General features: G+C 33.6%; 1 protein-coding gene across 6 annotated transcripts in view; it reads left to right on the top strand.

The window, feature by feature from the left end:
* LOC116174313 overlaps nt 1-15,047 on the top strand; it is a 56,695-nt gene that overhangs the window by 13,568 nt on the left and 28,080 nt on the right. For 5 of the 6 annotated variants that reach the window (XM_031492253.1, XM_031492239.1, XM_031492246.1 and 2 more), the window contains exon 2: nt 258-370. The exons of the other annotated variant lie outside the window; for it this stretch is intronic. The gene's annotated coding sequence lies outside the window, so the exon portion shown is untranslated. The remainder of the gene's footprint in view (nt 1-257; nt 371-15,047) is intronic. 6 annotated transcript variants of the gene reach the window in all.

Below are 15,047 nucleotides of genomic sequence, written 5' to 3' on the forward strand. Positions count from 1 at the left end.
AAAATTTAACCCAAATTACCGAACAATGCAGTGCGTTTGATTTTTAAATGTGACCAAATTGTCACTCTAGTTACAAGTTGCTACTTGCTTATTTTTCCCAAAAAAATGCTATTGAAACTATAGTTCCGGCACATCCATTTAGTAGGAGAAAAGCATAGTGAATGATTCTTAATAATTATCAGTGATTTGAGAATTTGAAAAGCTGTATTTCAGAGTTCAAAAATTGACCTGTAAGTATTTTGTATTTTATTTTACAGAACCAAAAATTCAGGATCAAAATCTAGCCACCACTGATAGCTACTACAATAAAATAGTAACGTAGGCCCCCTGGTGTAAACGTTGCTAAACATCGCACATAGTACAAAAAACTGTAAGTACTTGGCAGATTTTCCTTTTATAATTAGAATAACATACAAAATAAGTAAGTGAAAAAGGACTAATCAATCCTTTCGTCCAGATTTAAAATAATAAAATCAGTCCGTTTCTTAAGGCCTACTTGATGATATGGACAAGCTATCGCCCCCCCCCCCCCTAAAATTCTCTAATCTCAATATTAAATTTGACCCTCTTTGTTGTAGATAGAGACAGACCTTTACTTGCGAGAAATAGGTGAATGTTGTTGTGGGCGTACACTCAGAGGCGTAAGAACCAACATTTTCTTGTAAGAATTCAGAGGCGAACCTCCAAACGGCCGTCCGGTGTCAAAATCACAATAATTTGAAATTAACAATATTGGATAATTCGAATTTGTATTTACTGACCATGATTATGATTACTAAATATAAACAAATTGAAATTCATACTATGCACAACGAAAATTATACCACAACATACATTTATATTGAACTCAATATCAATATTTTTTGATTGAGAAGTTTTAAAAATAGTGATTTCATGGATAATTTGAGGTTATGTGTTGTGTAGACTTTTACTAGTGGAATAACCATCCACTTTTGCAACACCTCCTAAACGTCAGGGCGCATTCTACAGTCCGTTTTTGAGCACCAGTTAACTGGACTATTGAGCAGAGATCTGTGTTTTCATTTCACACAAAATGCAGAATTTAGCAAGTTTTCGCTTGCCCAAATATGTAAATTGTGTTTTATTTAAAAACTCTCTTTTTTCTTGGGAGTGATTATAAAAATTGTTGTCGTTCTAACTAACCAGCTGAACTTTTGGAAAAGCATTAAACAAAACCCCTAGATATTTCAAAAATGTTGGCCAGTAGGCGGAGGGAGCACTCTGGCCTTAGTTCTCGGGGGCGATCGAACTTAGATATGGCCATGACAACGTCCATAAAGTAACAATAATTATTATCCACGTCAGTAAGCAATAGATACCAACTTGAGTTAGGTAGACGATGCCATCATCCCATTTACCTTGCAGATGCAATGATAGCGTTGTCTAATTAATGCCATACCTTATGTAAAGTGATCTTTATAAATTATTAATCACATGAAATAACAAACGATATAAGTAATGAAATGAAATGGTTACTCAACCGTTCGTTTCGGTTTATTAGGTAGTTCAATTTGATTAGAAGACCAAATAAATGCACGTAGCGTAACCGTTATAATTTAAATAAAAGAAATTAACCCAAATTCTAACTATCGCATTATAAATAGGGTGGCAATTATATGAAGTATGTGTGCTACGTCTAGTTGTTATTTATAACATAATGCTTTTAACCAATTTCATGGTATGTGTACCGTTGCATCGACTAGCAACTGGTCGTACTCAATTCATACAGAATTCGTATAATTAATTTCAACAGATTTACGTACAATTGACATAATTGATGGAATTGTTGGTTAAACACGACTCTCATTACGTAACCATAAAACCAATCATGTAGGTATGCAATCATCATTTTTGTTTATCTAGTCATCTGTTTGAAGTTTTATACACTGTTCACTTCTATTTCTCCTTAGGGGCTTAATTAACAACCAATAATTGAAAAATTATAACCGTTCCACCAAACTTACTTTCAGCTAAACGTTATTGTAATTACCATCAGCGTCATTAACATCAGAACTTATCCAATTTACATAATACAGCCTTCGAACCTGTAGGCTTAGGTACACGAAAATATTGAATATGCTGATTAATTTCAAACGGTTCCTTACCTTTTTTTAATAAATAATTTCAGATTCCTTTGATGAATTACAATTAGCATAATCACTTTATTAAGCGATCTTTATCTATAGGCGGTTTGCATTTTTTAATATTCAATGCCGTAAATCACAATAATTTTCGTTATACCTTCAAATCTGGAAAAACGGAAACTTTTACTAAAACACTGTCAACATTGACGAATTTGAAATCCGTCTCCGTTCTGAAAATTTGGCTTACTACTAAGATTTCAATTTTCAATGAATTCTAAAGCAACGATAAATTAGTTTTGACGTAAAAGGACACATTAAGTATATTTTGAGGTAATAAATGGGCAAGTTAGAAAGTGTATAAGTAATGTTTGACATAAAAAATAATTTAATAATACATTTGCATGAATTAAACTAGAAAAATCTGTTCGTATGGAATTTCTCTCGGTAAAAGTATAATTAATTATTGTTATGGTCTCCCCGCAGAGTCAATGAAATTTGTTTTAGAATTATGTCGTAAGCGCAATAAATTCATTTCAGGTCCACAGGTGTAGATTTAATCCTGTTGTGTAATAGATTTTTTAACGAACATTTCATAAAACACATCGAGTCTCTCAGGAAGTGGGCCATTACAGGTGCACGCACTACATTTTGATACATCTGAAAATGTCAATCATACTAAAAAAAAAAGTAAAAAAGTCAATAGAACCTTAAAGGACATCAAACAACAATCGTGAAACCAATACGTGATCACAATAACAGACCCCCTGGAAGAAAATCAAAAAAATTAATGGAAGTACCTAACACAAATTTTAAAATTTTTTAAATATACTTTTAAATAACCTGCTGGGTATCGCGTTCCTTGTGAATTCCTTAAGAATTTTGTATGAGGTTGTATTAGAAAATAATCCACGTGGGAATGTAAATCATCAAACTGTACCTACTGGAATTGCGTGTATATAAACGGCTAGTCAACAGAGATATAGAAATCAAAAGAAGCAGAGAAGCGGAAAAGAGGAAGAAAAGTAAACTTTCTCTGCCTCTTTTCCGCTTGTCTGCTCCTAGCAACGAAACAATACTTCGCTGTTTGAATATGATCAACGAAATGTCACATTTGACGTACATACGTAGGTATAAAAATAAATAATGGACGAACAAAAAAAGAAGATTCTCCTGCTCTATACAGGCGCATATTAGAACATTCTTATTTCAAAAAATGTTCAGCACAAATAAAACTGACACTTTACAAATTGGATTTACGCATATATTTAAATAAAGTTGTGGGATCAACTCGAATTGCTCAAACATTTTTAGTGCATTGTGAAAATGGGTTTTCAGTTGTTCACAATTATTTAATTAAATAATAAACAAATTTAGAGTAGGTATCTATGCATAACTTTCGTATTAACATTTTATATTGGCAACATTACAACACATTTTGGAAAATTATTAAAGGTTCATTCTAGAAAATTTTTATTTTGCAATCAGAGGGTAAAATAGGTACTCCAAAAACACGAAGGAAGTTCAATAAGCTTACTTGATAAATCGAGTTCAAACGAGGGAACTTAAGGTATCTACACAAACAGAACATTTTAGTACCCCAAACATACATTTTTAGGACGCCATTATCGTGTCGGAAACACAGAAACGCGAAATATTGAAAGCTCCCCAATAAAAATATGTATGTTAGATACAAATGTCTTCAAATAATCACCAACATTATGACATATAAGTTTTTAATTAATTAATGAATTGTGATTGTGACTGCTCCCAAATGATGATAAACATTTTAAAGCATCAATTTGCAGTTTTTAGAACCATGAAATCATTAATTTGGCCTTTAACCTCAAAGAAATAGGTGACGGAACACACATTTAGACAAAATCGCGTACTTATAGATAAATAAAATAACTATGCCAATTTTCTTTTTGAAATAGAGATTTTAGTGTAAGACATTTTTATTCCAATTATTTTATTCGTGTTCGTTCTATTTTACCTTACTTTTAATCGTTAGTTGGTAGTCTGTTGTTTTTACAAAAATTAAAAATTACCCAAAGTTACAATTTTCAACTTTTGTTGTAATGAATTTGGTCAAAAGGTGGAGTATTCTGAAAAATGTTCTTTGCCCCTTTGTTGTATCTGAAAGTAATGAACATAAGTATAATAATTTATGAAACCCCTACTCACTTAGATCACGATAGAGTGAATACCTAATAAAAATATGGATAGTAAACAGAAATAGACAATTTGAGACAAAATTACAATAGCTGTCGAAATCTTGAACCTAAAAATATAAATATCAAATCCGTTTATTTAAAATGCAACATACTAAAGATAAGGGTTTGAATGGAAATAATAACTGGAAATGTCTGTAAGTGTCAAAATCTTGAAGCTTAGAAAAGTACAGGTCATCATTTAAAAATAATAAAATAATAAAAATTAATCCTTTTATTTAAAAAAACGTTTAACATACACGAAACGAAAAGAGTGATAAGGATATAGAAATAGAAAATTTATAGCGAAATAGTCATAGATGATTAATCTCAAATAAAAAACTACAATATTAAATGTCTTTATTTAAAATAACTGTACCATACTATACAAAACAAGAAAATAATTCTTACGTTTAAAAAGTGAAGTTCAGTAACCTCCAAAGGTTGGTGGTATAGAGTTCTGTAAATGGTAACTTCAATCACACAATTGGGCTTGTTATGAATTGTATTTTCTGCCTTGGTAACTTGCTTTTTGTACTCCACCTTTGAACGATTTTCATTTCATAAATGCAAAATATGAAAAAACAACATAAGGTGATCAACAAACAACGAACTAACGATTTCAAATAAGAAACTAATAAATTCTGTCGGTGTGGCTAATTTCGTCCTCAAAGTTAAAAATCGCTACACTCCCATGATTGACTTTTCAGGCGTGACCTTAGACACGTGTGATAGTAGGGGAGCCCAATAGGGGATTTTGGGATTTACTTAGCGCATCAGATTAATGTAAGGTGGGCTGTCTACGTGTTGAAAAGTGTGCATTTCAATGACGATTTTAACGTGACGTGAGGGAGTGGCAAGGTCACAAACGTTAACTTGATATTCTCGAACGCGTTGGAATTTGTTTTTATTTCGAAGGAAATTATTGAAGAATTACAAAAGTAACGTAATCGGCCAATTTCCATACTCAAAATCGTCAATAAAGTTCAGAGCGTCTTTCTACCATCTAATCTACAAAGTTCAATAGGTCTCTACAGTTTACGGTACGCTCGAGTAATTTCCCATTTAGCATCGTTGGCTTATGATCTATACATTTACTAAAAGCGTATGCATACAACATCACGTTACTTTGTGCAACCCAACTTGTAAGCACATAATTATACGTTTGTGGAGAACATTTCTGTGAAACACATACATAAAACCAATAACAAAGGAAGAACGTCCGCGAAAACACAGAAATATTTTAAACAAAATCCTTTTAATTTCTGAAACAATTCAAGACAAATAACATTTTAAAATTCAATGTACGGTGGTTAATTTCACAGCCAATAATTGAAAATACTAACGCTTTCCCGACAATTCCCAATAGTTTCCCAATAGTTAACAGGTAAAATACCTTATTGTCAAGTTTTTAATTAACACCTGACATGAGACTATTATATCCTGGGTCGTAATTTCGGCTCGATTACACACAAAGCTCATCTACATACAAAACAAATTTATTCGACATAAATCAATCAATAAAGCTGAAATAAAAATAGGCACCCAGGGGTAGAGTACAAATACTACGCACATCTTACGCTTTAATTCGAAAATTTCTCCAGAATGGTCAAGAGATATATACACGAAACTGTTAATTTAAAATAAAGTTGCGAGATCAACTTGAATGTATAGGCGACGTTCACAAAGGTGTTTTTTAACCGCTCGTGCGAGTGGGAACTCTCCGCAACTTTTTTATTCTCTAATATGGAACTTTTCATCTTATATCGGAACTTACATTATTTTAAATGTTGATAATTAAAGTTCATTTTCATTCAATAACCTTTCTTCATTTGTGGTGGTTAATTTAAAAAGAAGAATATGTTATAAAATCTGCTTTCAATTGTTTGCAACTTTTGCTGCAATTATGTGTTTCCAAAATGCGGAACTGAAAAACTGCGTAATTCAAGAGTATTGATATTTTGTGATCGAAAGTGATAATTATTACTTAATAAACAAAACTCGAAACAAAAAGTGTTGCTAGAGTGGCATTATCAGACCCTGTACAATAAATAAAGTGGAAATTTGTGATACTCCAAGAACACATTTTAAGACACCATTCTCACCACATACCTACTCGCAATGGAGCAAAATGGGAATGTGTCGCTTTTCAATGTCTGGCTATTGAAACCTCTCCCAATAAAATTGTGTCTTTATACTTTTTTGTGTTCTAATGTCTTCAAGTGATCATGATCATACTACTGGAGCACAGGTTTTTAGTTCATATCCATCAAGACGTAAGTTTGGCATTCGGAGGAAATGGGTACTGTTATACAGGGTGGTTCAAAGTCGTGGTTCAGCATTGGAATCTTCGTAATGGTGACAGATACCGTGTAGGTTAAATGGGAGCAAAGTTGGCCCTTTTTGTAACTAAAATCCCCATTAGAAAATCTTTGAAAATACCTAAGATATCACAACAATTTTTTAGGCATCCATTTTGAATACGCTGATTTTTGTTGTTGAAAGTATTTGTTGTTATTAGCTATCTTTTATGTGAGTAACTTGGTCGTTTGTTGGTTTTGCAAATTAAAAATTATTCAAAGTTAATATAATCATTACTATGAATTTTTGCTCTAAAGTACATTATTTTAATGACATAAATGAGATTTTAATCAATAGGTGGAGTATATTGAAAAAAATGTAACAATAGAACCAATAAAGCGGTGTGCGTCATTTCGATGTACCTGAAAGCAATAAACATAATTATAATAATTCTTGCAACCTCTGCTTACCCATAACGTCTGGCTAAGAAAGGGAGAGACGAAATTACAATATCTGTAAAAATCTTGAACCTAAAAGCAGTTCGTTTGTTTAAAAATAAGGGTAACATATGAAGGATAAATAATGTCTCATATGATAAAGATTTAGTGGGAATTGGAATTTTAGGGCGATTTTACGCTCTTGATCCTACAAAAAATAAAACTATATTATAATATACTATAAAAGAGTGCAACGTAGGAAAGAGGGATGATACCGATTCGGATAGGAAATGGCAATTAAAAAATGTTAATAGCGTCAAAGTTTGGACCTAAGAAAAAATTAAGATAACAAATGCATCATTTATTTACCAAAAAACATACATTCGAATCATAAATAAGTATAATAATGGATAAGGACATGTCTAGGAAAAAGTAATGGGAAATTTAAATCGAAATGGTCATAATTGTTCCTGATTGTACGAATAAAAAAACTACAACATTAAAAGCTTTTTATTTACAATTAGTGTATCTTATAGTTAGCAAGAGAAACTCATTTTTCCGTTGAAAAGGCGAATTTTAGTAACGACCACAGATTCTTGATTACTCCTCCAACAACTTCAGTCACAAAATGGGTACTGTTATAAATTGTGGTTCCTGTTTAAGTAAATTTTTGGTTGTTTCAATACTCCACTTTTGAAAGATTTTTATTTTATAAATGCGAATTACCAACAAACGAATTAAAGTGACCAACAAACTACAAATTAAAAAATTCTAATGTCATGAGCATGACTGTCATGAAAACAATACTCAACACATTTAAATAGAATGCTTCTACTAAAACGTTTGGCTAAATTTTTACATTGATTTGCGCAACCCACGTGCAAAAAAAATGCAAGTGTCTGCAGATAACATTTCTTTCGTATTCGTTAAATGGATTCTTTTCGGCCACCCTACGTTACAATAATAATATTCAATAAAAGAAATCTCATAGATCACAGTGCTGAGATCTCAAGCTTCCGGATGGACGGAGACGGAGATTACTATAAGTCGTTCCAATGGAAAAATCAGTCACCAAGAAATAAAACAAAACAATCAACAAATGATTGCAGAAGAAGGTTACAAAAAAGGGAGAGGCTGGACTGATTGCAATCAAATTTGGTACAAACATTCTTAGGTATAAAAGGGCAGAACGTCGCAGGTGTGCGGGTGGTATCTGTGCTAGCCACAGCAAATTTTTTGTAGGTTTGGGTAGTTTTTGGGCTGTAACTTTTTGGCCCGATAGCCGATAATCTACGCGCAGCTGAAAAAGAATAGCATATATATCCGTACCAACGTTCAAAGCGATCGGACGTTTCCAAACAGATGGTTTACGGCGCAGACGTCTACTCAAACTGATTTTATGTCTCTCTTGATATTACTTTAGAATAGATTTTTGACAAAATGTTTAAATAAAGTTATGCTTTTGCTAATCGATATTATACAGCGAGCCGCCACTTTGAGACCAAAGTCTTCGATTTGATCATAATTTTATCGAGAAACCTAATTACACCACACCGATTTCCATTTTTAATCGGCAAATTCAATACTACCTGCATAACAGAATTCTTTAAAGATTCAGAAATTAGCGACAATTACCTCTTTAGCTTCCTAGCATGTGCTAGGTGGCTATTGCGATAGCAGTTTTTTTGAACATTTCAAAATTTCATCAAATGTCGACGTTTTAGACCATTTTAAGCAACTTTTAAAGAATAAAATTTTTTTCCGTCTGTATGTACGTACGTACGTACGCACGTTTGTTGGCAATTTTCTGAGAAAACGGCTCGACGGATTTTGTTGAAATTTTGTATATATGTTTTAGGCATACCGAACAGAAAAATAACGGGCCGGATTTTTGAAAAAAAATTTGGAGCGCCGTAACGGCATCGAACTTTTTTTTTCAAATAGCAACCTAAAATTTTTATTCTATTATTTGGAAGACCTTATTTTCCTGTGTACAACCTACAAAAAATTGGGCCGGGTTATATTATCAAAAAACGGAGAAAAAAATTGTCAAAGTCAAAAAATTGTGTTGCATATGTGCAAAACGCAACGATCTTGTTTTTGAAGCAATTTAAACGAAATTTCTATGGCAAGTCCCTTTAATAAAAGCAAACAAAATTCATGGGCAAAAATCGTGTTGCGCATGCGCAGAAATGCAATTTTCTTATTTATGGAACAATTAAAACGAAATTTGGATGGTAGGTCCTCCTAATAAAAGAAAACAAAATGCATGCGCAAAAAAATCGAGTTGCGCATGTGCAACATCCAACTTTCTTATTTATGGAGCAATTTTAACGAAAATTGGATGGTAGGTCCCTCTAATAAAAGCAAACAAAATGCATGCGTAAAAAATGCACCTTTCTTATTAGCTTCCTAGTTTTTAGCTTCCTTGCGAAATTTCATCAAATGTTGACGTTTTAGATCATTTTAAGCAACTTTTAAAGAATAAATTTTTCCCGTCTGTAAGTGCGTACATACCTATGTTGGCAATTTTTGGTTTCAGCTAGGAAGCTATTCTGTCAAGAATGTGACACCTGGTTTTTTTGGTTATTCGAATTCTGATTCATTCGATTTTAAAACATAGACGCAAAAATGTCGTTTAGAAAAACAAGTCAAATTTCTCAACGATGATTAATGGGAAATCGCATCACATTGACACATTCTTAGTCAGACGAAGTTAACTGTACGGTAGCTCATAATAATAAACTTTCCTTATTTTATTACGCCGACGCTTTCAAATGTACCGCGTGTAAAAAATCACATAAGATGGGGTTTACAAATCGTATACCCAAACACGATATTAAATGCGCAATTGTAGAAAATGTGATCGAAAAGCACTCACCCTAAGCCTTGTTGAAGAAATATGAAGTTTGAACTTACTTTTAACTATCTTCCCATTTCGAGCATGAGCACAGAATGGATTTCATGATAGCAAATTTGTTGAAGAAACTTCTGGAACAAAACACAAATTTTAAAACTTGATTAGAAAGAGAAACATTTGGAGAATAAATTGATGGCACAGTCTCTGAAGAAATTATTTGAATGTGAAAAAAGCTAATAAACATTAAACGAACGTGTGCAGACTGCAGCCCGATTTCCCAGAAAATAATAAAGATTTTACCATCTTGTTCCTTTTCCAGAGAGCATCAAATACACCACAACCGCACGAACGTTTAAATTAAAACTAATGGACGTTAATTCGTGAATGCATCGTTAGGACCTTTGCAACATGTGACGCTCTTATCTATAAACCAGATTGCGATAAATCGCGTGTTCGAAATTCTTAATTATGAACAGGTGTTTATTCAGTCTAACCAAATTCATTATTAAGAATATTAGAAAACTTCCATTGCACATTGCAGCATAGGATTTAGAATTAAAAACAATAGCGTTCAATTATTTGATTGCCTATTTTATGAAAGTGTATGTGCATGAACAAATTTTTTCTCCCTACTAACCAATGCTTTCCATTTTCCAAACTTGAAAAATGGAAATAAGAAAGTTAGTAATGCTAATGCATGTCTTATTTGATAATTGATAATACAGGGTGGCACAAAAAGAAAACGCATGAATTATAGTAGCGTACTGTAACCTGGATTGCTTAGAAAAGTGAAGGGAAGCAGCGGTATTTTGTAGGTTAGAGCGTCCAGTTTCTGCAACAATGGGGCAGTGGAGTGGGTATTTAAAAACAGTTATGGTCAGCAGGTTCACCAGATCTACTGGTTTGTCTAATTTTTATTTGAAATCCAGAGTTTACCATCGCAAATCTCATTCACTCAATGAACTGAAGGTTGCAATAAGTGAATAAGTTGCACATCAAACAAAAACAATCCAGAATGTTGGAGAGAGAAGAGTAGATATGACTGCGGGAAAATTCTGGTGACCACGGGTAAATTCTCCGCCTAATTTTGGCAGTTGACTCGGGGTCTCATCTAAAATTCATGACTAAAAATTGGCAATTCTGAAAGTGGAATACTTAGGAAAAATATTGCTGCAAATAAATTTCTTATACGACGTTATACTACATATTTATAATCGTTTGAAACTTTTGCGTTCTTTTTGGGCCACCCTGTATAATAAATTAATTCTACAAGAAATAATTTTGACCAGTCAAACTTATTATTGATAGATAGGAATAACATTTTGCGCTCCTGTGCGCAGAAGAAGGTTTCAAAAAAGGAGAGGAGGATGTCAATCCTTAATTGATTTTAACACGTGCCCAAGATTTCTCATCGCTGAATTAGGCGTACCGAGTAGCAGTCAATTTAGCATGGTTATACCTACGTAGCAATTAAGCTAAAAGTGGGCCCAATTACCTTTCTTTTGCAAATAGTCCCAAAATTTAGTTTTTTACGCTCATACTGCAATAAACCCCTAAAACAGATCTAAAAAAGCGGCAGGCACCTCGGTTTGACGCTACGGGAACGGGGTCATTGGATTTGACCCATTTTTAATAGGCTTGTTACATGTGGCATGTAGGTCAACTGTGCAAAGATTGAACCGAATCGGTTCAAGCGGTTGGCAGTTTTCATGTTCACGGACAGACGGACACCATCGACTCTCCTATAAAGTTTGCATCGCTTTACTCTCCCGCTTAATAATTATCGTACTTTGTACCGAGTAGCCAAATAAGAATGCAAAACAGCTATGTCTCAGAAAACAATCAATATAGAGCTTTGGGATATAATTTTTTTATACAAATGTGGCCAAACTAAATTCTTAAATTCTATATTTCGTGCAACAAAACTAAATGAAACATAAGTGATTTTCGCTAACAGTTCGGGAATTAGAGTGAAATTAGTTTTGAGTTTTACGACAGTGTCGGTCTGTTTGTTTGTCGGTCCGTCTGTACCCTCAATTCCGACTAAACGGCTGAAATGATTGGAACCAAATTCGGTACACATATTCTTAGGCATAAAAGGGCAGGATCGCACTTGCAAGGTGTGGTGGTGGTATCTGTGCTAGCCACAGCAAATATGTTATGTTTGGATAGTTTTTGGGCTGTAACTTTTTGGTCCGATAGTCTACGCAGCTGAAAAACAATAGCGGCCTTTTTTATATCCTTAACCTTAATAACATATGTACTAACGTTCAAAGCGATCAGACGTTTCTAAACAAAACCATCGTGAACACGGGCACTAACTTCCAGACGGACAGACACATAGAAATACAATATAGCACAAATGCGTTCATTATTTTGAGGTATTCACCGATTTCTTTTTTTTTTATTTTAATTTCTAAATAAAACGGCTAAATAAGTAGGTATTTACCATTTGTTCTGGCTTGTTAAGAAATTTAGGACTATAAATGGATCAATTTCATTTGTATTGATAAAATATGCCATTCAACTTTAGATAATATAAATATACGCACGTAAAGTAGTATAACAGTGGTCAGTGGGAATACATCGAAACGAAACGTAAAATAATATCCGAAAATGTTCAAAATCTTTTCAACGGGAGGTCAGGGCCCAGGGGGAACAAAAATAGTAATGACCGTTTGCACCGACAAATTTAAACGGAGCTTAGCCTAAGCGTAGCTTTTAAATCACCCTTTATAAATTTTAAATAGCGACCCTCTCTCTAGTATGGATAGGTACTTCAGTAGACAAAGAGAATTTTGCGAAAGACGATCATGGGCATCTTAGAATTTTCACGACTTTCTGTTTTCTAATCGCGATTTGGAAATTGCAGGTTACAACAACGACCAAGGGCTTTCCAACGATTTAGAAAACATAGGGGGTTAGCATTTACAATTTTTAGGGGATGGTATCTATTGATATTAATTAAGATTTTTGACATAACTTTAAAATAAAGTTGCGCTTAGTCTAATAGGCGAGCCGCCACTTTGAGAGCAAAGACTTCGATTTGATCATAAGGCGAACGAGAAAGCTAATCACACCACACCGATTTCCATCGGCAAATTCAACATAACAGAATTGTTTAAAGATTTAGAAATGATCGACAGTTACCTTTTTTTTAGTTATTCATTGGATGATTGGATTTTAAAACTTCGACGCAAAAGTCGTTTTATTAGATAAATAAGTCAAATATCTCAACGATGATTAATGGGAAATCGCATCACATTCTTAATCAGACATCAGCCCATAATAAGCTTTCCTTATTTTATTACACAAACGCCTTCAAAAATAAAAATTTGGAGTGTGTAAAAAATCACATACGGTGGCATTTACAAATTGTATACCTACCTAAACGCGTATATTACATAAGCAATTATTGTAAAAGATATGATCAAAAAACACTTAGGTACCCCTCGAGGTACCCCAAGTTCTTGTTGGGGAAACTTCCGGAACAAAACACAAATTTTAAAACTTGATTAGAAAGAGAAACATATTGGGAGTAATAAATGGATCGCACACAAAATCTTGGTCTCTGGAGAAATTCTTTTAATTTGAAAAACGCCAATAAACTACCGTGTACAGTTCGATTTCCAAAAAAGTAATAATAAAGGCTTTTCTTTACCATCTTATTCCGTTTTCAGAGAGCACCACAACCGCACGAACGTTTAAATTAAAACTAAATGGACGTGCATCGGTAGGACCTTTGCAACATGTGACATTCTTATCTATAAACCATATTGCGATAAATCGCGTGTTCGAAATTCTTCTTATGAGCAGGTGTTTATTCAGTCTAACCAAATTCATTAATAGAATATTTGAAAATATCGACTGTAGCATATAGGATTTAGAATTAAAAACAAGCAGCGTTCAATTATTTGATTGCCTATATTTTATAAAGTGAAAGGGTATAAATTACATAATTATAGTCTAAGCCTCGGTCTAAGCTGTATAACCGAAAAAAGACCATTTGGAGGCTATTAGTGCAGAAATTCTGAAACTTGGCAGGATTGTGACTCATTAAAAAGCATTTGATTTGACCCGAAGCACATTCGATGTCGACCCCCCAATCTAAGATGGCGGCCATTTAAAAAAAAGTTCCAAAATATTTTTTAAATTTTTTTAATTAGCTCTCAGAGCTTGTTCTTGAACTCGTCATGCCTAATAAACACAAAAATAATAAATTAGACTCGTTGCTTACTTTGTTGTGACTATACGGCCGCCATATTGGATTTAAACTAAATCTCGAACTTTGGCCTAATATGTGCAAAATAAGCGGTGCTTGGTATCGTTAAGTATTTTGAGGTTGGCAAGCTCAAATCTGATGTCAAAATTCCAATCGTGTGACTTCAGAGGGTAATAGGGGTATAAAGGGGGTCACATTTCAACGAAGACTACTCTAGGAGGACTCTCACGCATTATGCGATTCAAACCGGTGGCTTTGCAAGAGGCATGAGTTGACCATTTTGCAAAAATTGCCATGGCAATTGCTTCAACAAGAGGTCTGTTGAAATGTGACCCCCTTTATACCCCTATTACCCTCTGAAGTCACACGATTGGAATTTTGACATCAGATTTGAGCTTGCCAACCTCAAAATACTATATAACGATACCAAGCACCGCTTACGAGTATTTTGCCATATTAGGCCAAAGTTCGAGATTTAGCTTAAATCCAATATGGCGGCCGTATAGTCACAACAAAGTATGCAACGAGTCTAATTTTATTATTTTTGTGTTTACTAGGCATGACGAGTTCAAGATCAAGCTCTGAGAGCTAATTAAAAAAAATTAAAAAATATTTTGGAACTTTTTTTAAATGGCCGCCATCTTAGGTTGGGGGGTCGAAATCGAATGTGCTTCGGGTCAAATCAAATGCTTTTTAATGAGCCACAATCCTGCCAAGTTTCACAATTTCTGCACTAATAGCCTCCAAATGGTCTTTTTTCGGTTATACCGCTTAGACTATATGTAATTTACATAATGGTGAGGTGGCCATTCAAAAAAAAGGCAATTTTTTATATATCTCGTCCAAAACGACAATCATACCGATTAATTTATTTTTCAAACAATTTATTTTAAGTCCAAAAACTGAAGAATT

Source organism: Photinus pyralis, unplaced genomic scaffold (genome assembly GCF_008802855.1).
Source record: "Photinus pyralis isolate 1611_PpyrPB1 unplaced genomic scaffold, Ppyr1.3 Ppyr1.4_LG1, whole genome shotgun sequence".
In the NCBI taxonomy this organism is placed as follows: domain Eukaryota; kingdom Metazoa; phylum Arthropoda; class Insecta; order Coleoptera; family Lampyridae; genus Photinus; species Photinus pyralis.